Source organism: Rattus norvegicus, chromosome 10 (assembly GCF_036323735.1).
Source record: "Rattus norvegicus strain BN/NHsdMcwi chromosome 10, GRCr8, whole genome shotgun sequence".
NCBI lineage: Eukaryota > Metazoa > Chordata > Mammalia > Rodentia > Muridae > Rattus > Rattus norvegicus.
In genome coordinates this window covers 44,881,101-44,904,405 of record NC_086028.1, presented here as the reverse complement: position 1 = coordinate 44,904,405, position 23,305 = coordinate 44,881,101, and the positions used below count along the sequence as shown (strand labels likewise).

Sequence of the window (23,305 nt, the reverse complement as noted above, 5' to 3'; positions counted from 1 at the left end):
TTTGGAATTAAAGACTGCTAGACAGAGTTATTCAAACAGAGCTGGGAAAGAGAGAGAGGAGACAGAGAGAGAGAGAGAGAGAGAGAGAGAGAGAGAGAGAGAGAGAGAGAGAGATATCTTAAGAACTGAATCAGTTCTGTCCATCAGTGCTGTTGATAGGCTCATCTTGGTTCATCCCCAGTAGCCCTCCTCCATAAGCAGCTAAGGCCCTGCTCCCCAGACACTCCCTGTTCAGGCATTCCCACATCACTACTCTCCTTAGAGTTTCAGCTCCCAGTCTCTCTAATGAAGAAGGCCTGATTGTCCGTCAGGAGCTCGTTCTGTGGGAACTCTAGAGCACTGGCTTCAAGCTTTGGTATCCACCATTAGGAAGGCATTAGCGATGAGCATAGAGTGTTGTACTTGCCTCGGGTGGGTGAGGCCCTCACTTCTATGCCAGCACCGCAAAAGTCTTAAAGAAGAGAGAGAGAGAGAGAGAGAGAGAGAGAGAGAGAGAGAGAGAGAGAGAGAGAACAAGACAAAACAGCAAAAACAACAAAAACGAAACAACAAAGACGAAGCTGAACATGCTACTCCAAAACTTTGCAATCCCAGCACTTGGGAGACAAGGCAGGAGGGGTGCAGGGCTACAGAGTGAGACCCTACCTCAAAAGCAGTAAGAGAAAAAAAGAAACACACACATTTGTCAAATCAACACATACGGCTGACTCACTCTACCAAGGACCAATCTGTTCTGTTTTATGCTACTTTTGAAATGTTTGCTGTATTCATTAAACTCATTTTCCGACCTATACATGGCCCGTGACCTAAAATTTAAAACAAGCAGTGCTTTTAGTCAAACAGTTAAGTCCTATGTGCAGGGCTGGGAGGAGGATTGGCTGGTGACCGCGTGAGGACATGAGAATGTCTGCTCCACTGGGTGGAGCAATAGAGCTGGAAAACTGAGAACGCTTTCTACAGGAGAGAGCAAATGTTCCTATTACATCTCCAACACACACGCACACACATTCTGCCATACGGCGTCTCCTTCCTCTTGTGTCCGAACTGCTATTGGAACTACAGCATCATGGGCCAGCTGCAAATAAATCATTATCTCCACTTTGTGCAAAAAAGGAAGCCGCGGGTCTTTTTCTGTCAGTTTGCTGACTTTTGTAAGTAGCCATATCTCCCTGAATAAAACGGATGCTCTTCCCTGCAGGCAGTAATATACATCAGTGATCATGGACTCTGGGATGCAAGACTCCACATCTTCGCCACCTTCGGCTTATTGCTACTATGATTCACTGTGGTTCTGAAACCATGAACAAGTGAGGTGAGTCCCAGGTCCCATCAGTGCCCTGCAGGGTCCAGCAGGCTTCTCTCTTTCCCAAGAACCTTCAACATGGCTGCCTTCATGTCTTTGTTTCTCAGCGAGTAGATGAAAGGGTTTAGTGTGGGGGTCACCAGGCAGTAGAACAGAGTTAGAAACTTGCCCTGGGTTGGGGATTTAGCTCAGTGGTAGAGCGCTTGCCTAGCAAACGCAAGGCCCTGGGTTCGGCCAGCTCCGAAAAATAGAAAAAAGAAAAAAAAAAAAAGAAAAAGAAACTTGCCCTGATCCTGGCTTGCTGCGTTGCCAGGCTGCATGTACATGTAGATGATGCTACTGTAGAAAAGAGACACCACCACCATGTGTGAAGAGCAGGTGTTGAAGGCCTTGCGCCGACTAGCTGTGGACTTGATCCTCAGGACGGCGACAGCAATGTAGCCATAGGAGACCAGGATCATAGTGAGAGGCACGAGGACAATAGGGATGGCCAGGATGAAAACTAGGCCTTCTACCCAGCTTGTGTCCACACAAGAGATGTGGATGATGGCCGGCATCTCGCACACAAAGTGGTTGATACGGCGATGCCCACACCGCCCCAGAGACATGGTCAATGGGGACATCAGTGTGGAGCTGGCAATACCACTGAGCCAGGCAAAGGCTGCCAGCTTCAGGCACAGCTGTGGGTACATGATGGTTAGGTAATGCAGTGGCTTGCAGACAGCTACAAAGCGGTCATAGGCCATAACGGATAGGAGAATGCACTCGACGCCCCGCACAGACAGAAAGGCAAAGAGTTGAATGGCACAGCCCACGAAGCTTATGGTCTTTTGTGGGCCCCAGAGGTTAACCTGGAACTGGGGGATGCTGCTGCTTGTGTAGCAGAGGTCAAGAAGGGACAGGTTGCTGAGGAAGAAGTACATGGGTGTGTGTAGCCGGAGGTCCACAAGGGAAAGGAAGATGATGGTTGAGTTGCCTGTGACGGCCAGGAAGTAAAAGACCATACAGACAACAAAGAGGACCATCTCCAGCCTGGGCTGGTCTGAGAAGCCCAGGAGAATAAAGTCCCCAGAGCTCTCATTGCTTCTCTCCATCAAGAGTGACCTGTTTAGAAAGCACAACGCACAAGCATTAGGAAGAAGCCTAGATGGTCTGGACACAGATGGTCACCATACCATTTTAACTCTAGTGACTTGTTTAATGCTTACCTGCCGAGTAAGGTCCTAGGATAAGATATTTATCTACCATGGATGGAAACTCAGACTTTCCCCCAAAGAGCACTCTAATCCTGTAAATTAGGGTAAATGGATAAATGTTCAAAAATCTTTTATTTTGAAAAAGGAGCGTTTACCGATATGTTTAGAAATAAAGTAACATTTAAAAAAGTCTCTTTCCCAGAGTCTTCTAACATTGCAGTGCTTTTCAAAAACTTGATACAATCACCTTTTCATTCTGTGAAATTGTTTCAAGTGGTTTGCTTGGATCTCCCATTTCCTCACCCCATGTCCATGTTTCAATTATCATAGATCCAGATAGTCTATTGTTCTTGCCATCTTGTGCCATGAGTTACAGGTTAGAAGGGATGAGGCACAAGTTGACATTATGAGTTACTCATAGTAACTATGCTTCTGGGAAACTAAAAGCCCATGGTTCTAAATATTCTGACCTCTGAAAAGCTAAAGATTTGGTCCCATCTTATGACCTAGTGATTCAAGTGACATTGCCTAAAGCAGCTTTCATTCTGCAGAGATTTTATGAATATCATGGCATGCAGGAGAAAAAAAGGGGGGGGTCTCACAAATATGAGACCTGCTGATTTTCTAGCTTTCTGAATTCATCTGCAAGGAAGGATTCATCTGTCAGCAGGGTGCTTAGGGATACCCAAGCCCTGTCTGCAGCAAGTTCTCTCCTCAGAAAGACCTACATGTCTAAAAGATGCATGAAGAAACAGTCCAGGATTGAGATGTTGCAGCCGGATGAGGCTCTCAGATGAAAAGGGAGCCAGGGAAGAGAAAAAAATGATTGCTAAAGGCGGAAATACTCCCGGACATGGTTCTCAGTGCTTTGCCTTTCCCTGAAGAGTTGCGGCCATGTTCTCGGGCAACAGAAGCCAGCAGCTCTTCTCCTTCACACCCCAGCATGCCAAGAATTACTTGTCTCACGGTTATACTCTAACGTGCTTTAGTTCCAGTTTTAGAAGAGGAAATCCAGTAGTATAATAAATGAAAAGTAGAAGAGGTAGAAAATAAATACTACATGCACAAAGATATAAAAAAGAAGATGGCAAGGGGGTGGGTACTCTTCTGACCATGTTCTTTAACTGAAGGTCACAGGCTATTCTCTTGTCCAAAGAAATACCTTTGATCCATTGTTATCTGGTGAAATCCCAACAGCAGCATCATTGAAAACAGATCTGTAGAATAATTCATAAGTTGTCTGAGACAGACTCTTGGAATACTTGCAGTAGAAATAAATTAATGGGTTTAATTCGTTGCCAGCAGCAAACCCAAATATTCTAATAACGTTTATAGTGGTATACAGTGCAGGCTGAGAGCTCTACAATCATTAGTGGTCAGGAAAAGCTGGGGACATTTTTATGGTCCATTCCACGCTGCTGCACAAAATACCAGAGAAAGGATGATCTGTAACAGAAATGTATCTTGGTTTACAGTTATCTCCAGTTTGAGAAGCTGGGGGTCATGGGATCGCATTTGGTGAGTGCCTTTTCGCTTTACCACCCCATAGTAGGAAGACAGAAGAGAGAGAGGTTGGTGTCATTGTTTTATTTGGAACTCACCTACATGATAACTTACCCAGCCCCATGGTAACAGGTGTATGCATCTGGTGTTTCGGGCAGAGCCTTTGGGACTCGATCACTTTTGACAGTACCTGCTCCCACTCAACACTGCTGTCCTGGGGAGTCAGGGCCCAACACATGAGCTTTGGGGGAACACAGTCAAAGCATAGCAGTAGCTTTGTGGGATGCAAAATTAAAGAGGGTTGGCTGAAGAAAAAAAGAAAACAATTCTCTGCCGATTGGAAACCGTAACGTAGTTACACAGCGAATATCTGGGCAATACAGACAAGAATGGTCAAGCATTGGCTTGGTGTTTGCTCTCATTTACCAAGTAAAATTTAAAGATAAGGAGAAAGAGAAACATTATTTTTCTTGGAAGACTGACCTGGAAGTGAGTATTCAGCTACTCAGGACATGGTGAACACATCGTATTTACTGAAACAAGCAACCTCCCCCAGTACAGAAACTATCACCCTAGAGTTACTCCCTAGAAAGGGGGTGACAAATATTCCCTGCTCCCACCCTAGCATTTCTTCCCCATAGTGAATGGGAGAGACTTTTAAAGGGTTCAGGCTCATTAGGAAATCAGGACGCTCCTTTAGAGTTCTTCGTAAGAAGATAAGTTATTTATGGTACTGAATTCCCAGGGTCCCCCTCCCAGTCCCAGGAGTTGGAAGAAATAACTCAGAGAAACAACTCTCAGGAGATTGCTTTTTTATAGTGGGAATAGAGAAAGGCAATTGGTCTCAACAGAAAGTTCATTTAAGACACATCTCTTAAAATAGACAAAATTCAGAAATGAGCCAAATTCAGAAATGAGAGGAGAAATAATTTCTCCTAAGAGAACTAATTGTTTGACTTGAATGGATTGGATACTTTTCTTTTTCTCTCTTTCTTTCTTTCTTTCTTTCTTTCTTTCTTTCTTTCTTTCTTTCTTTCTTGAGTTGCAGAGTCATTGGACTTAGTTGGTCCTATCCTTAAAATGCTACATTTTCAAATTACAAATTGTTTTACATAACAAGCTTTCATTTAAAATCAACCCTCCCCATCCTGAGATTTGATAAACTCATGAGACAGAAATGTTTGTGGAAGATCCTTACCTATGCCGCTCCCATACCAGCAACAGGTAAAGAGAGGACTGACAGAATAAAATAACCTACCAAGTCTACGGGACAAACAAACAGAACAAAAAAAACAAACATGACCCTTAAACAGATACGAAATAGAAGCAGTTATTAAAAGTCTTCCAACCCCACCCCCAAAGCCCAGTGTAGACAGAGTCAGCACAGACTTCTTTTTTTTTTTTTTTTTTTTTGAAATTTGAAGTCTTTATTGAACCAATTGCATGTTAGGTTACAAAGGTATTTCACTTTTCCAAAATGCTGTTTCTCTTTGTAGACCAATCTGGCCACAAAAGGCTACCTGGCTAAGTATTAGCCAGAAACTTCTAAATCCCAGTGTGATCTTCTTGTGGCATTTTTCCAACAAATAATGCAGACCAAATCACAAGATGGCCACCTCACTGGTCACATGGTCCTTAGGTTAATGAGCAGAGGCTGACAGGCTGTCTCCTCACTCTTCCAAGAACCGCCCAAGTGCACACTGCAGAAGGAAAGTTTGTTGTGAATACCACAGGACAGAAGGACAGACAGCTCATAACTCCAGTGGAAAAACATATAGGAGAGCTGAGTGGCAACAGCAGGCACTGTGATAACCTGGGCTGTCAAAGTCTCTCCGTTACTCTGGCATGCAGTTGGAGATCAGCACAGACTTCTAACAGACCTTTTGAAAAATAATTAATGCCAATACTTCTCAAATTGGTCTTCAAAATAGAAACTGAGGAAACATTTCCTAGTTCTTTTTTACACAGCCACTATTACCGCCATTTTGATATCAAAACCACAAAGGCCATACCAAAAAAGAAAAGTCTAAACCATGGACATAGATGAAAAACTTGTGAACTGAATTCAAGAACACACCAAAACGAATATCTACCGTAATCAAGTCAGCTTCATCCCCAGAATTCAGGGATCATTTAATATATGTAAATCAGAAAATGTAATCTACCACATAAACAAACTAAAAGACAAAACGTGATTGTGTTTTTAGCGGCAGTAAAGGCCTTTGATACAAGCCAATGTCTTGCCAGGGCATGGTGGTTCATACTTTTAAACTCACTCAGGAGGCAGAGACAGGCAGATGTCTGCACTGAGGCCAGCCTGGTCTACAAAGCAAGTTCCAGGACAGCCAAGGATATACAGAGAAACCCTGTCTCAAAAGCAAACAAACAAACAAACATCTAACATTTCTTCATGATAAAAGTCCTGGAGAGACAAGGATACAAGGGACATTTTTTCAGCATAATAAAGGCAATTTACAGCAAGCTCACTGCCAACATCAACCTAAATGGAGAGAAACTCAAAGCATTTCCATTCAAATCATGATCAAGCCAAGGACGTCCACTCTTCTCACATCTTGAAGTCTCAGCCATAAGCAACTGAAGGAGACCAAGGTTATACAAATAAGAAAGAAAAAGTCAAATTATCTTTATTTGCAGATGACAAGAATTTATATTTTAAAAAGTTTCTAAAACTAGGAAACTTCTACAGCTAATAAACACTTCCAGCAAAGAAGCAGGTTTCAAAATTAACACACAAAAATCAGTAGCCTTCCTTTTTAAAAAAAAAATTATTTATTTTTACATTCCAGATTTTATTTCCCTCCCGGTCCTCCCTCCAACTGTTCCACATACCATACCTCTTCCTATACCACCATCCCCATGAGGATGTCCCCACCCCATCCATCCCATCAGACCTCTAAACTTCCTGGAGCCTCTAGTTTCTTGAGGGTTAGGTGCATCTTCTCTGACTGAACCCAGACCTGGGAGTCCTCTACTGTGTATGTGTTGGAGGTCCCATCTCCGCTGGTGTATGCTGCCTGGTTGGTGATCCAGTGTCTGAGAGGTCTCAGGGGTCCAGGTTAGTTGAGACTGCTGGCCCTCCTACACGGTTACCCTCCTTCTCAGCTTCCTCCAGCTTTTCTCTAATTCAACAGTGGGCCCAGCAGCTTCTGTTCATTTGTTGGGTGCACAGATCTGCATCCGACTGAGCTGCTTGTTGCGTCTTTTGGAGGGCAGTCATGATGGATCCCTTTTTTTTTTTTTTCGTTTTTAATAAAAATAAGTTTTATTGATTACATACAATTTTTAACTATCCTAACATATAGTATAAACTTTCAAGATTAGTATTAAATGACTTTATATATTTTCCCAAGAATAATCTAAGTCAGTTTGTGGTACCATGTTTGTTGAAAACTTTTCTTTTTTTTTTTCTTTTCTTTTTTTTTTTTTTTCTTCTTTTTTTCGGAGCTGGGGACTGAACCCAGGGCCTTGCGCTTGCTAGGCAAGCGCTCTACCACTGAGCCAAATCCCCAACCCCTGTTGAAAACTTAAAATTCAAAATTCCCCCAGTCAGTCATTACACACCTATTCGTAGGGAGACAGAAAGATCTCTCCAAGCTCACACCCCAGTCCTGGACTTCATTATGCAGAAACGCCCCATCTTCCTTCCCAGCAGGCGACCCCCTTTTTTATACAGACCCCTCTCCAATCACCTGTCACGTACTAAATCTACCTTCCCACCCACCAGCGCTGCCTCTGGTCTTCCCTTTGGAACTAGAAAGGCATACACATCAGTGAACAGCTGTTCTGGACTCTCTATTTTGGGTTAATTTTTTCATTTTGGCTGGAAACCTCAATTGACAACAAAAATACCCAGGCACCCAGGCCAATGTTTAACACAAGATGGAAAGTGGCACGTTGCGTCAGACGGCTTTTGGCAGGTCACAGAAACACGCTGCTGCTGCTGCTGCTGCTGCTGCTGCTGCTGCTGCTGCTGCTGCTGCTGCTGCTGCTGCTGCTGCTGCTGCTGCTGTTAGGAACAAACATCGCTGTTGTGCTGCGCTGAGGAGCTACACAGTGTCATTCAAACTTCTATGTCCTTCCTCCACGTCTTTCAGACAGAGCACTTCCACAGAACCCTTGCCTTTGGTTTCCTTTTTTATCAGCTCATCAGTTTCTCTGAAGCAGCCTGGGTCGATGAGGCATACGATCTCCAGCCGCTGGCTTTAGTCCTCACTCTCCACGACCTTCATCAGTGGCTTCAGCTTTTCCTTCAGTTTCTTCCCTTCGTTCACCCGCAGGATAAAGCGCATGCGCATGTGGGCCCGCTCTGTCTTCATCTTCTCTTTCAGCTGCTTTATCTCCTCCAAAGCCCGCTGCTTGGTGCTCTTGTTGAGTTTGACAGAGTAGTGGATGTCCTCCATGGCTCTCTCGATGAGGATAACGGTGTAGGTAGGGTCTCTTTGTTTCTGGGTTCACACATACTTGTGTGCCACAATGGTGGCAATATCCCTAAACATCTGCTCCAGCTGTGTGTGCCGTTCTTTATCTGACACTTGAACTTCTCCTTTAGTCAAAATCTGTTTGCAGATTTCAGTCTGGTCGTCTGTCCCACTGATGAAGTCTTCCTTCTTGACAATCTGACCTTTGGAAACATTGACAAACACTGAATGGGTCTGCAGAACTTCATCAAGGCCTTTTTCCATGCCACTCCCGCCAGCTGAAGACCTTGTTTTTATAGCAGGCAACTTCGAAGCGCTTCCCTCCCCGCTTCACCCACACCATGGCCACACTGGTCAATCAGATCTGGTTGGTGGGGGTGAAGATCGACGTGGTGGCTGCTCACAGACTTCGAGAGCTCAGGGGACTCCAAGTGCTCGACCCTGCAGCGCGCAAACCCTTAACGCACAAAGAGTGCACGGCTCTTCTGGGACCTACTCAGGGGCAGCAGCTACTCGATAGATCCCTTTTTGTAAGCGCCTCATAGCCTCAGTAATGGTGTCAGGTCTTAGGGCCTCCCCTTGAGCTGGACCCCACTTTGGGCCTGTCGATGGACCTTCTTTTCCTCAGGCTCTTCTCCATTTCCATCCCTGCAGTTCTTTCGGAAAGGAAAGATTATAGGCCAGAGTTTTGGCTATGGGATGGCAACCCCATCCCTCACTTGATGCCCTGTCTTTCTGCAAGAGGTAGGCTCTACAAGTTCCCTCTCCACACTGTAGGGCATTTCATCTAGGTTCCCCTGCTTTGAGTCCTGAGAGTCTCTCACTTCCCAGGTCTCTGGTACATTCTGGAGGGTCCTCCCAACCTCCTTCCTTCTGAGGTCGCCTGTTTCCATTCTTTCTGCTGACTCTCAGGGCTTTTCCCCCACCCAATACCTGATCATGTTCCCCCCTCCCCACCTCCCCCAGCCACTCCCATCCCCTTTCCCTCCCTTGTCCTTCCCTTCCTCCCACCTTGTGGTTGTTTTCTTCTCCCTCCCAAAAGGGACTGAGGCATCCTCACTTGGGCCCTTCAGCTTGTTGACCTTTTTGAGTTCTGTGGACTGTTTCTTGGGTATTCTGTATTTTTTTTTTTTTTGGTTAATATCAACTTATTAGTGAGAACATACCATGCATGTGCTGGGATTAAAGGTCTGCACCACCTCTGCTTGGCCACATTTTCATTTTTAATGCATACAAACAAGTTTGGACACTGGAGGGATGGCTCAGCAGGTAAGAGTACTTGCTGTTCTTGAAAGGACCAGGAGTCATTTCCCAGAACCTATGTGGCAGCTTACAGCCATGCAACAACTCCAGTTTCAATGCATGGGATGTCCTCTTTTACCCTCCGCAGATAGCAAGCACACACACAATGCACATACAGATATGCAGGCAAAACACTTATGCACATAAAAGTAAAAATAAGTTCTTTTTTAAAATTGAGAAAAACAAGCTTGTGCATGCCTTTCTAAATATGACAATATTTTAATCACAGAGAGAAATTATAATCCTATAAAAATTGAATAGTCACTCTCAAGACACAGAAAACCAACATTTAAGGAAACTTGGTACATGTCGTAGTATATAAAAGGTAGTACAGGCCCATACATTTTTTTCTTTTTTTTCTTTTTGGAGCTGAGAACCGAACCCAGGGCCTTGCACTTAATAGGCAAGCGCTCTACCACTGAGCTAAATCCCCAGCCCCCCATAAATTATTTTATTATATCAAGAATGGGCGGGCTGGAGAGATGGCTCAGTGGTTAAGAGCACTGACTGCTCTTCCAGAGGTCCTGAGTTCAATTCCCAGCAACCACATGGTGGCTCACAACCATCTGTAATGGGATCTGATGCCCTCTTCTGGTGTGTCTGAAGACAGCTACAGTGTACTCATATACATAAAATGAATTAATTTAAATTTTTGCTAAAGAGACACAGTTTATTGACAGCTTGAGTTTGTTCTTTTTAAATTCCTTCGCTTCAATTTCTATCCCATGCTATTTTCCCTAAACCCGATATAACTGGTTCCATCATTGAAATCTACACTCCCCTCCATGTAAAATTCAAACCTACCATGATCCAGAGAACATTGGAAAGTTGGTATAGACCTGAAGGGCACAGGAAGGTCTTGGCCTCTCTGTGAATAAATCTGTCTTACATTTCTAGAAAATGGGGAGAAACAGAAGGAAGTGATGGGTATGCCTCACATGTGGGCAGAGGCTTAAGGAGAAAAGGTTGTGACCGCTCCTACTGTGGGTGGGGTTTACATCAGTTCACCACTAGCTGGGTAGAACAGTCATGGTGACCATGGAAAATTAAAAAAAAAAAAAAAAAGCCCAGGTTGTTGGGCCATCGAAGTTCCTTAAAGGTGAGTGAGGAGAGCAACACTGAGGACTGGAGAAAATACAAGTCTACAATGTGGAGAGAGTAACATTTCTAGGAAACTGGTATTATCAAATATGTTTCTCCTAGACGCCAAAAAGTTCCCCTATGTGGCATCGGTTTTGAGAATTCTAGAATTTTGGTTTCTTTTAAAAACCCGGAAATACCATAAGGAAATGTGGTTTTGGTTTAATCCCAGGTGTGGGATATGGGGCTGAACTATCCACAGCCGCTGACTATGATTTGCATCGTGCTTTGGTGGGAGCATTGGTTTTGCCAGGTGTAGATGATTTCAGTGATAGTGTGACATTTGGAATTCTGGGAACTTTTCAGAGGGTTTATAAATGCCCGATAGGCAGGACTGGTTGTCATTCAGAGCTGTTGTTTGCGGTTTGTTGGTAGTAGTGTTCAAAGACGAAACTAAAGGAAAGAAATTAGATTTAGGGATCTCTGGCTCTCTCTCCCCACTCTATCCTTCCTTCTTTCTCTCCTATCTAGTGATAGGGGGTGAAACTTGGGGGATAAAGGGCAGGAAAAAGGAAAAACCCACAAAGTAGCAAAGACCAGCTACACCCTTATAGCAAGAAAGTTAAAACCTAGCAGAGCAGTGGTGGTGCATAACTTTAGTCCCAGCATTTGGGAGGCAGAAGCAGGTTGATCTCTGAGTTTGAGGCCACCTTATCTACAGAGTGAGTTCCAAGACAGCCAGGGCTACACAGAGAAACCCTAACTCGACAAACAAACAAACAAACAAACAAACAAACCCTGTCTAAATAATAATAAACAAACAAATAAATAAAATCTACCCAGCCAAAAAAAATCTCATGTTCTTTTGAAATTTGGTTGTGTTTGAAGTCTACTGTTGTCCTTAAGGTGAACATCAGATGGCCCAGGTCAGAGCCTTAGTTGTGAATCCTGGGAACACGATGACACCACAGACTATCTCAACACTGTTTTTGTTTTTTTTTTTTTTTTGTTTTGTTTTTTTTTTGTTCTTTTTTTTTCGGAGCTGGAGACCGAACCCAGGGCCTTGCACTTCCTAGGTAAGCGCTCTACCACTGAGCTAAATCCCCAACCCTCAAAACTGTTTTATGAAATATTTTTTGTTTGGTGTCATGTGTGTATCTCACTCAGGCATATTCCCCAGAGCAAATATGATTCTAGACACAACAAATTAAAAGTAGCACAAATCCCACTAGCTTCCACAAACAGAGCCTGAGACTTAATTATCTATACAAGACAATTCACCTTAGGTCTCAGAGGATGCAAGGGTAAGCCTCAGAAACCCCGCTTCCCTCAACATCATCAAATCCCACTTGCTGGCTGGGCTGTGGTTACTCTGCCTTCTGATCCTGAAGAACTACATCCCTGGCTAAGGTGTCAGCTTTCCCGCTGCTTCCTCCTTGTTCTACGTCCCTTCCTTCTTCAGCCTGGGTGAGTGGTCAGCCATTCAAGGGCTCAACCATGTGTAATAAGACTACCTTCCCCCTTGGTGAATCTCACAAAGGATCAAAAGGAACATTCTCTCAGTTAGTGAGGGGGACTACAATAGCAAATGGGATAGAAAATACAAAATTTTAAATAAAAGTGGCTAGGAGATATTCTTCAACCCAATCATGCCCTCCTTTCACTTACCAGCTTACTGGGTTTCACATCCTAAAGGAACTTACACAGGAAGTAGTATCTATCTATCTATCTATCTATCTATCTATCTATCATCTATCCATCTATCTATCTATCTACATATCTATCTATTTACATATCTATCTATCTACATATCTATCTATCTATCTACCTACCTAATGTGCATTGATGTTTTGCCAGCATGTATGCCTGTGCAAGGGTGCCAGATCCTCTGGAACTGGCATTACAGGCAGTTGTGAGCTGCCATGTGGGTGCTGGGAATTGAACCTGGGTCCTCTGAGAGAATAGCCAGCGCTCTTAACTGCTGAGCCATCTCTCCAGCCCACACAAGAAGTTTTGTGTCCTTTGAGACACTAGTGGTAAATAAAATGTGAACTTCAAAAAAAAAGCCAAAACACAAACAACAGTATCAGAACAATGAATCTAGGACATGTTAAGTCTCTGGTCCTTAAGTATTAGGCTACATAGTTATATAAGAATTGTAACACAACAAACTAAAATGTCTGTCCTCTCATGTGTCATGATACTACAGGAAAATAGCTTCATTAAAACAAAATCTGAGGGCTGGGGATTTAGCTCAGTGGTAGAGCGCTTACCTAGGAAGCGCAAGGCCCTGGGTTCGGTCCCCAGCTCCGAAAAAAAGAACCAAAAAAAAAAAACAAAACAAACAGACAAAAAAAACAACAAAATCTGAACCAGGTCTAAAGTGATGGGTAGCATTTAAGGTAGCAAATGGAAAGAATTTTGATTTATAGCTAAAATAAATTTCACTTGAAAGTGACTATGGACAAAAACGATTACATGTACTGTAAAATAAAAAGAGTGGCTGGGAAGATAATTTGTGTGACACAATGTGTAGAGAAATAATTATGTTAATATGATAGAAGCTAATTACATATTCCAATCTGATTAATCTCAGAATCTATTCATTCAGGGTTCTTCTTCTTCTCCTTCTCCTTCTCCTTCTTCTCCTCCTCCTCCTCCTTCTTTTTCCTCTCTCTCTCTCTCTCTCTCTCTCTCTCTCTCTCTCTCTCTCTCTCTCTCTTTCTCTTTCCCTCCCTCCCTTCCTCTCCCTCTGCTACACAAATGCAATGTGACCGACCAGCTGCTTCACACATGTACCACTATATTATTGCCATTTTTGTAGCCACACATTTTCTGCTTGCTGGACTCTACCCCCCAAATTATGGGTCACAAAAAATCCTTTCTCTGTCAGTAGCTTTTGATGGGTATTTCATTGAAGCAATGAGAAAAGCAGCTAATACAGAAAAGTCATGCATAGGTCTGGGTCTGTTGCTGTGCCATTTGTAGGCTGTTGTAGAAAGAAGATATATATGAACAAATTGAAGAGTTATGGGTTACCGAATCCCTGGCTTGTTCTTCTGGGGGCAGAGCTTAGTGAACTTTCTAGAGGGAAATGACAATAGCAGAATAAGAGGAACGAAGATAACAGAGGTCCAAAGCATGAAGTTTCAGAGGGAAAAAATGACTCCATGACAGCAGGACTGGAGGCCATTCATGCTATGCCCCAGCAAAGAATCTGCTGTATTATTCCTATGTCCTGAAAACTTGAGAGAGGTTGAATTTAAAAGGAAGTTGACTAAGATGTTTAGGAGAGGAAATTTCAAGAGGCTAAAATCCTGTCTGTGCCATCACAGCTGCATCTGATACCTAGATCAGTGCAGAGACATCGAGACCTGCACTAGAGGGTTATGAAGGGTGACCCAGGGACAAGGCATCGCCATCAAAGACTCCAATTGATGAAAATGCAAATTTATTAATAAGAGAGCGCCTGACTGAGAATGCAGATGAATGGGTTCTCCAATCTCATCTGATGCATCAATGAATCTGAAGAACATGAAGTAAATGAGACGTGCCGACGACCAGATTATAAATACTGGGTTATGGAGTTTTTCTAAGGAATTGAATCGAGGTGAAATTAACATGAAACAAGGAAAATGATGGGTACTGGGGTATAGGATTGGGGTGGACATGGAGGGATTACTTCCTGGGTTTAGTTTGAGAGTGTTGTTGTTGCCTTTTGCTTCTTTGGTTGGTTGAGGTGTTGTTGTTGTTGTTGTTCTTGTTGTTGTTGTTTTGTACAGCCTAGGCTGTCCTAGAGCTTGCTTTGTAGACCAGGCTGTCCTCAAACTCACAAGAGTTCTGCCTGATTCTCCTTCCTGAGTGCTGGGATTAAAGGCGTGTACCACCGCCATCTGGCTAGTTTGAGTTTGATAAATCAAAAGATTCTAGATGTGGTTGGTGACAGGAGTTGAGCAAGCCTATAAATGCACTTGATAGAATGAACCTCTGTGTTTACAGTGACTTTACCATCAGATGTGCATTGAGGAATTCTACCTCATGACTCCCCCAGGTAGGAAGAGCTCACGGGGTTATGTGACTACATCATAAACCTCAACCCCCATCTTTTCACTTGCTTCCCCTTCATCCCTCACCTGCGTTGATTTAAGTGACCCATTATGAACTATTTCACTGGATATATTCCCGAGATATGCCAGATACAAGGACTGCGTGATACTTTCCACCTGACAGGGCAGCAGTGTGAATAGAGTAGAAGAATTCAGGAAGGCTGTGGGAAGACTTGCTTTTATATAAGAAATTGTGGGGTAGAGAAGCAGAGTGAAAGATATGCCTAGGGGTGTTGCTAGTTGAGTTAGCAGGACGCTATCAATTTTTCGTTGCGTGTAAGAGATGAAGCTCTAAGCCTACTCTGTCCTGCACTATGTGGAGTCCGTTGGGACTAGAGAAATACTCAAAACGGTTATGGAGAGTAACTCACCATTTGTCTTAGGAGCACTGTAGCTGTGATGAAACACTGTCACCAAAAAGCAAGAAAGGGTTTATTTGGCTTACACTTCCACAGCACTGTTTATCACAGAAGGAAGTCAGGACAGAAACTCACACAGGGCAGGAACCTAGAGGCAGGAACTGATGCAGAGATCATGGAGGGATGCTGCTTTCTAGCTTGCTCCCCTTTGCTTGCTCAACCTGCCAGGACCCAGGACCACCAGCCCAGGGTGTCCTCAGCCACAATGGGCTGGATCCTCCCACGGCAATCACTAATTAAGAATAAGCCCTGCGGTTTGCCTGCAGCCTAAACTTGTGGAAGCTCTTTCTCAACAAAGGTTTCCTCCTCTCAGATGACTTTAGCTTGTGTTAAGTTGACATAAAACTATCCAGCACACCAGTGCATGTGGAGTTTTGAGGATTTTGCCATGGAGTTATTAAAGCAGAAAAGTCTCATTTATCCCAATAATCTGTATGATTCCTTTGAGGCATAAACAATGCAAGTGGTGAAGAAAGGATAAAACATGAGTTTTCCTAATGCATTCGCCTTGCTGGGCTTCTCTAAACATCCATGGCTAGTGATCCCCATCTTTGGCACAGTCATACATGCACACACACACACACACACACACACACACACACACACACACACACACAAACGTGTGTGTGTGTGTGTGAGAGAGAGAGACAGAGAGAGACAGAGACAGAGAGACAGAGACAGAGGGGGGCTAGATAAACAGATAACAGTTACATCACCTCACCAATAACTTTCCTGCTCCTGCAAACTCCCAGGAAAGGAAATTGACTGCCCTACAAAAAAACGCAGAGGCTGAAGGCAGTGGTTACTGATGGATCCTGTTACTAAGTAGGAGAGCCTTATCCATCTGCCTCCATCTCTGTGGAAAGCCTGTTTCCATAGTGACTCAGCTTCTCCTTTAGGCAAGGCAGTGATGCTCTGCCCTTGAATTCTCAGATGCACTCTTGTGGGTGCTAATCTTCTCTAATAGACCCACTGCTTTTTAAATCCTCTCTTGCATTACCTTCCAAGTACAAATGTCTGCAGGGGTCTTTGCCTTGAAATGTACACAGAAAACATTATAAATAGCAATACTAGAGGATGGTATTTTGATACAACCCAGCTCAGTGAATGAGCGGTTTGTTGAGAGCCAGGTTCATTCAACGTTTTCCTTGAGGCTCCGATATTTACCTGTTGTTTAAACTACCAAGTGTGCAGCACTCGTGATCAGAGCTAGGAGGAATAGGACGCTCTGCACAAAGATGCTGTCTTTCCCCCACCGTTGGATCAGCAGCCTGTTATATACTGAGGTGTGGAACAAACTTACCAGGATTTGTCTCCACAGAAGTCATCTCACCCCCTAGCAGGCAAGGTGATGACGTCTCAGTGGGGTGAAAAGGAATCTTCAAGTTGATACATACCTCAGACTGAGCAGTGGCAGCAGACATGGTGAGTCACCTGAAATGGAGAAGGTTGGCACCAGTCCACTGGTTTAGCTAGGGCTGAGCGGCCAACATGCCAAAGTGATTCGTAATGGTCTGTAGTTTGACGTGTTCGAAAGATGTTACCTTCTTTGGGTCTGTGAAATCTTTATGCAAATCTTTAGAAAAATGACTGAACCATGAAAAACAATGCCCAATGCCCTTGCCGAGCCATTGGAGGAATGACTCAATGATTCAGAGCACTTGCTGCTTTTCCAGAGGCACCCTGTGCTCATGTTGCACACCTGTACAATGCACATGCACACAAATAAATAAAAGTACTAAAAATAAATCTCAGAGATTGTAGCTTTACATCTTATATAGTTTCAGGTGTTGTCAAATAAACTCGGTTCTTCCGTTAGACGGCCGCCTCAGTGAGCGAGCTCTGGGTGATTTTGCTCATTTCCGCCATCACTCCATGCTTTAATTGTGAGATTCTGCATCCTCTAAGCAAACAGTCTCCCCAAGTACACAGAGATCTAACGGGGTCTTGAAAAGATTATATAGAAGATTCCGCTCACAGTACTAAAGTCCCTAACACAAATATTCAAAAAGACCTTTGTGCTTCAACACAAGGTGGGAGGTAAGGAAGGTGTCCTTGTAGAGGCAGGGTCTATAGCTTCACAGGCACAGCCCCTGTAATGCTTTAAACATAAAGGGCACTCACGGAGAGAGTTGAAGAGCGAAGCCCTAAAGGCAGGCTTCCCTCTGCAGACATCTAGTGATTGAAGTGGAGGGAGTTGTCAATACTGAGCTGAGTTTTCAGTGTGCCTTTGAACTTTGTGATTGAAGAAAGAAATAGCTAGAATATTCCAGAAGCATAGAAAACACCCAGGCAAACACAGAGTCCAAAGAAAACAGATAAACATGGCGCATCACAGGGATTGTGATGAACTTTACTCCATGAGAGTGCCATGCCTCTTACAGACGGGAGAATTCATTAGGCTGCGTGCCCGTTAGAGCTGGGTGTCAAAGAGTGCTCTCGGCACAGCTTAGAGTTAACATTTAAACAAGGTAAATGGTAAACTAGAAAGGTAATAACAAAGAACAGCTCTTTGTTTTCTGGTCTCATGACTTATGAAAGTCAATGACCAGAGCAGGGGCAACAGGAGAGTAAGCTTTGTATGTTTAGGGAAAGGGATAACTACTTACCCCCTTCTCCATCAGCTTCACCTACATGAAGGAATGTTTCACTGAAGGAGACACAGGTGAAAGGGTGATTTGCTAAAGCAAGCATGTGAAAGGACACGAGGTGAAGGATTCTTCACTAAGGACACACATGTCTTGGTTTGTCTTACATGCATTGTTGAGTTACATTTGTCAGAAGTCCACAGAGAGAAACACACCAAAAAACTTCTCAAGAGGTTCCTAAGGCTTCTTGTTGCTTCCTTGGACTTGGGCCTATTGGCAGAGTGATGTCAGCTGGTACAGATCCAAGCGGAGTTTTGCTAAGATAGACTCACGTGCTGAGGCAAAAACCCCCTTGAGGACACGTGATGTTTGGAGGGAGTATAAATAGGACTTAGCGAAGATTGACAGGGGCTTGCTTGCATAGCTAGCTTTGCAACGCTTCTTGGTCTCACGTCTTCGCTAATCTCTTCGTTGAGAGAAGCAAGACTAAGAACTTCTCCTGGTGTCCTTGGTGGTCCTTGTCCCTCCTGCTGACTCAATTCAGCTGAGGCCTGGCTGCCTCTGCTAGGCCACATCACACTGATTTGTGTTTCCTACCCCAGTGCTACTGAACTGGACTGTTGGTGTATTTGTGAAGTGTTCGAGAATGGATCAAACTGCTGCCACTGATTCCTGTCAACTGAACTGCTGATTTCCGGACAACACAGATGGGATTTGATCCAAAGAACAATTTCTAAACAGGTTCACTTCCCCCCGGTATCCTAATAACCTGCCTTTTCTACTACCTCTGGTGAATGGTGGGCAAGATGGAAGGTTAAAGCATTTAAAAACCATTATTAAAAGTAGATTGAGGGGCTGGAGCGATGGCTCAGTGGTTAAGAGCACTGACTGCTCTTCCAGAGGTCCTGAGTTCAAATCCCAGCAACCACATGGTGGCTCACAACCATCTGTAATGGGATCTGATGCCCTCTTCTGGTGGGTCTGAAGACAGCTACAGTATACTTATATATAATAAATAGATCTTTTTTAAAAAGTAGGTTGAGAAAGATTAAACACTATACAGTTGAAACCAGTAACTCCCATGTTCTTACATAAAGAACATATGTCTTATATTTTATCTATAGGAATTGAAGACCTAGATATTTATGGCATAGAACGTGATGTTGGGGTTTCTACACAGAATGTGCAATGACAAGAGCCAAACTCATCATCACAAACATTGGCATACTTCATGGACGTCTTAGATGACCCTCCAAGCCCCACCCTGCTCAACGAGAGGCTCTGCTCACCGTGCCAGAGTGTTAGAAGCCAGTGTGTAGAAGAGAGGCCCGCACACTCGTGTCCATTACTAGACTGTTCAAAGGAGCACAGCATTCGTTAAGGGGAAAAATGGAGGCAGAAGTGGCAGCATACAAAATACATTAGTATTCCCCCCTAAAACTGAACCTCTACCATTTGTGACGTCATGGCTAGATTGGGGTGACACAGGGTAGAGTGAAATAAGCCAAGTACCGTCCTCAATTGTTTGCAACATAGGACATCGGTCTCATCAACACTGAATGTCATCACCAGAAGCCTGGCTTAGGGAAACTGAAAAGTTGTCAAGCTTGAGTTAAATTGGAAAGATGCACAGTTAATGTAAGGTCCTCTGTATGCTGTGTGTGTGTGTGTGTGTGTGTGTGTGTGTGTGTGTGTGCGCGCGCGCGTGCGCACGAGTGTGTGTATCACTACATATTTATTAAGCTCAGGAAACATAAGTTTGGCATATTCAATTTTAGAGACATTTCTCTAGCTAAGCCCATAAGCAAACCTGGTTCTCATCTACCAGGCTTACAGTCTTACTTTTCATCTGAAAGTCTCCTTAGTTAAATAAGTATTTTAAATATCTCTCTAGGGATGAGCATAATGCATACCTGCAATCCAGGCCCCCCAGAAAGCCAAGGCAAGAAGATTATTTAAGGTCTACATGGTAGAGGTAGTGTGACTGCCCTCAAATAGACGGAAATGATGAATGTTGGCAAAGACGTCAAGACAGGTATATGGTGTACGTATTTTCATCCACATTGTGAATGGCTCTACAGTGACAGATGATTGGCTTACCTGCAGTTCTAGCCTGTGGTTATTTTACTACTTTGCTTTGGTCCTGTATCTATTCTTAACATTTGGGCAGAGTGCACAGTTGATCAAAGCCACTTAGCTTGTGATGACGAGGACTAGAAAGAGGGGCCAGGAACAACAAACACCTTCAGTCACACCAAATTCCTGCAGAAACCATGTCTCCTAAAAGTCTATCGGGTTATGTCATTAGGCTAACCCTGACGACAACCATGAGGTTATCATCCTTATGACGCGATCATATTTCAAGACCTCCCATCTGAATGTGGCTGAATTGAAGATAAAACTCCCTGTATACGAACTTTAGGGATCATTTCAAACCCAAACTATAAGGAAGCACTTGTAGACTGTTTGTAGGGATATAAATTAAAGCAGAAATTGTGGAACTATCCCTAAGGAAATTACAAATGGAAGTACCATAAAATACAATAATTCTACTATTCTGTACTTACCAAAAAGGAACTGAACAAGCACATCAAAAGCACCAACACTGCCATGCTTCCTGTAGCACTTTTCTCAGCAAACAAAAGTCGTAATCAAACAAGGTACCCACTGATGGGGGGTTGGATAAGAAGACAAAGGGCAGGTTGGGGATTTAGCTCAGTGGTAGAGCACTTGCCTAGGAAGCGCAAGGCCCTGGGTTCGGTCCCCAGCTCCGGGGAAAAAAAAAAAAAAAAAAAAAAAAAAGAAGACAAAGGGCAGATATAAACAATGGGACACTGCTGGCCAGACAGAGCAAAATCTGCCGCTGGCAACGATGTGAATGATGTGGATGGAACTGGAAATGCTTTTTTTCCCTTTCTTTTCTTTTCCTTCTTTCTTTTCTTTTCTTTTCTTTTCTTTGAAACACGATTTCTCTGTGTTGCCCTTGCTGTCCTGGAACTCGCTCTATAGACCAGGCTGGCCTCGAACTCATAGAGATCCACCTGCCCCTGTGTACTGAGTATAACTGGACTATTCTAGTCAAAGGTGGAGGGAAGCAGGCACAGGCACTACACTATTCAACTCAGGTGTGGAATTTAGAAAATCCAAGCTTGTGGGCTTAATGAGCAGTGGGTTCCCAGAGGCAAGAGGAGGAAAGGAGAGGAGTGTGGTCACTTCCAAAGCCACAGCCAGAGAGAAGGGAAGAATGGTGGTATTCTATGACACAGAGGATTTATAGTTAACGACACTACAATATACAATTCAAAACAGCTATTTTAAAACATTTTTAATCTACCCCTAGTGGCTGCTGTGTCACATGTGCATCAGTAGGTGGCAGACAAGGCCTGGGGGTGAGACTATGGCATGGCAAACCATGCCCAAGATGACCCCTGCCCGGTGCCATGATGCAGAAGCAAGGCATAGCACTCCTGAGACTGCCCCAGAGACTTAGAAATCCTGGGTGCCACTAAGAAGAGAAAGTAAGTGGTGGAGAAATGGAAGAGAAAGAGAAACAGAAGAATGTGGGCGCAATGAAGAGAGGTAGAACTGAAGAGTTGAGGGTAGTGAGGATAAGCTTGATGTATCGAGGCCACCTGGTACCATGATGGGGGTTCTGGCCTGTGCCACCACTGGGTGCCATGCTGTGTCCGTGGCCCTGCAGCAGCAGGGGTCTGTTACCACCAAAGGTCAGGGACATTCCTAGTCTGAGCTGCTGTCTGGGGACATGCTGATGTCTGAGAGTGTGCAGAACTGGCTTCACCCCTCACCTGGACATCATGGGAGAGCTTCTCCTGGGGGGCTGGCCCTGCCTCTTGCCTCCCATGCAGTAGCTTGGATGAGGAAGAGATACACTCCTCTGTCTTCCATTCTCACCCCTTGTCACCTGAAGCAGGTGGAGACCTGGCCCTGGGTCATGAGAGAAGGAGATCTGGCCCTGCCCCCCACATACTGCAGCACTTGGGAGAATGGGACCTGCACGGTAGAGTAGAGTAGGCCCTAGGTGCAGGGATCATGAGTGAGCTGGCCTCAAAAATCAGAGAGAGGAAAAGCAGGTGGGCTGACCAGCTCAGATACATCTCTGGCCCAGATCTAGGCTTTGAACTGGCCCACCATTGATGGACTGCTGGGGCGCATGACAGGACTGGCCCTGATGATCCAAAAATGACAGGGTCTCCATGGCAACAACAGAATATCCAAAAGGTATCCCAAGTGAGTTCCAGGGTTGATAGAATAACAGAAGCCAGAAGTCTTATACTAGACTCAGGCATTGCAATGGATTTGCAAGTAAAGAAGTGTGGAAAAAAAGGTTTATTGTGAAACACACTGTGACACACTGTAGCTTCCACACCAATTTTTATTTTCTCTGCTGTGAAGAAGGTTGCAAGGGTAGAGGGTGAGTATGAGGAGAGGGGAAGATGAATGGGATTGGAGTGCATGATATGAAATTCACAGAAAACCAATAAAAAGTTGAAAAAAGATTTTGAATATTCTCATGGAAGAAAATCATAAATTGGAGTGGGGAGGTGGCTCAGAAGTTAAGAGCACTTGCAGCTCTGGCAGAGGACCTGTGTTCTGTTCTCAGGACCCACACATCAGCCCACTGCCCTGTGTAACTCCAGCATCAGGGAGTCCAGTGCCCTCTTCTGGCTTCCAGAGGTACTGCTGGCAGGTGGTATGTACACATACATGCAGGCAACACTTACACATATGAACTCTAAAAAGGAAATATTTCTGAAAATCATACACGGTCTCAATCAAACCTATTCGGCATAAGTAAATCAACACAAGATGCATAAATGTATGGAAAACATCATGTTATGTCACATGAAAATGATGGTTATTATTGTCTGCCCACAAATACAAGTAAATAAAACATGTGGACTTGACAATATCCAAAAACACTGGCCAAAGTATTTTTTGTTCTCTGATGGGTTTGCAAACAAGATAAAATAATTCCTGTATACATTACACAGTCTAAAATAGGGGGAAAATCTTACTGGGTCTGCTTTTTGCTAGTTTGACATTGTTTGTGTCAAGCCCTATGATGTTACCTGTATGTATATTTTCAGGGCCAATCGTTTGGGTTTGGACAATCAGTTGAGGTGCTCTTCCCTGGGGCACTAGCTCTCTCAACCTTAGCATTCCTTAGTTGCCTGTAATACCTTGTCTAGGGTTGAGGCCTTCGGGCTTTTCCCTGTCTGCCTTGGTATGTCTATAGTCATCATTCAGCTCGCGTTTAGAATTGATGTGTTTAGCTTCAGCTATTAGTAGGAGACACAATGTCAGAGCAAACCCTGTGATCCTCTAGCTCTTACGATCTTTCCAGTCGC

The 23,305-nt window shown here is 44.0% G+C and overlaps 1 non-coding gene and 2 pseudogenes across 1 annotated transcript; all 3 read right to left on the bottom strand.

Moving 5' to 3' along the window:
* Or2w25-ps1 (olfactory receptor family 2 subfamily W member 25, pseudogene 1) lies at nt 1,330-2,397 on the bottom strand (annotated as a pseudogene).
* On the bottom strand, nt 5,392-16,676 carry Sbds-ps2 (Sbds, ribosome maturation factor, pseudogene 2; annotated as a pseudogene).
* Nucleotides 5,773-5,898, bottom strand: LOC120095414 (small nucleolar RNA SNORA44). The gene has a single exon (XR_005490888.1). It is a non-coding gene; the product is annotated as a small nucleolar RNA SNORA44 (small nucleolar RNA).
* Nucleotides 16,677-23,305: the final 6,629 nt, after the last annotated feature.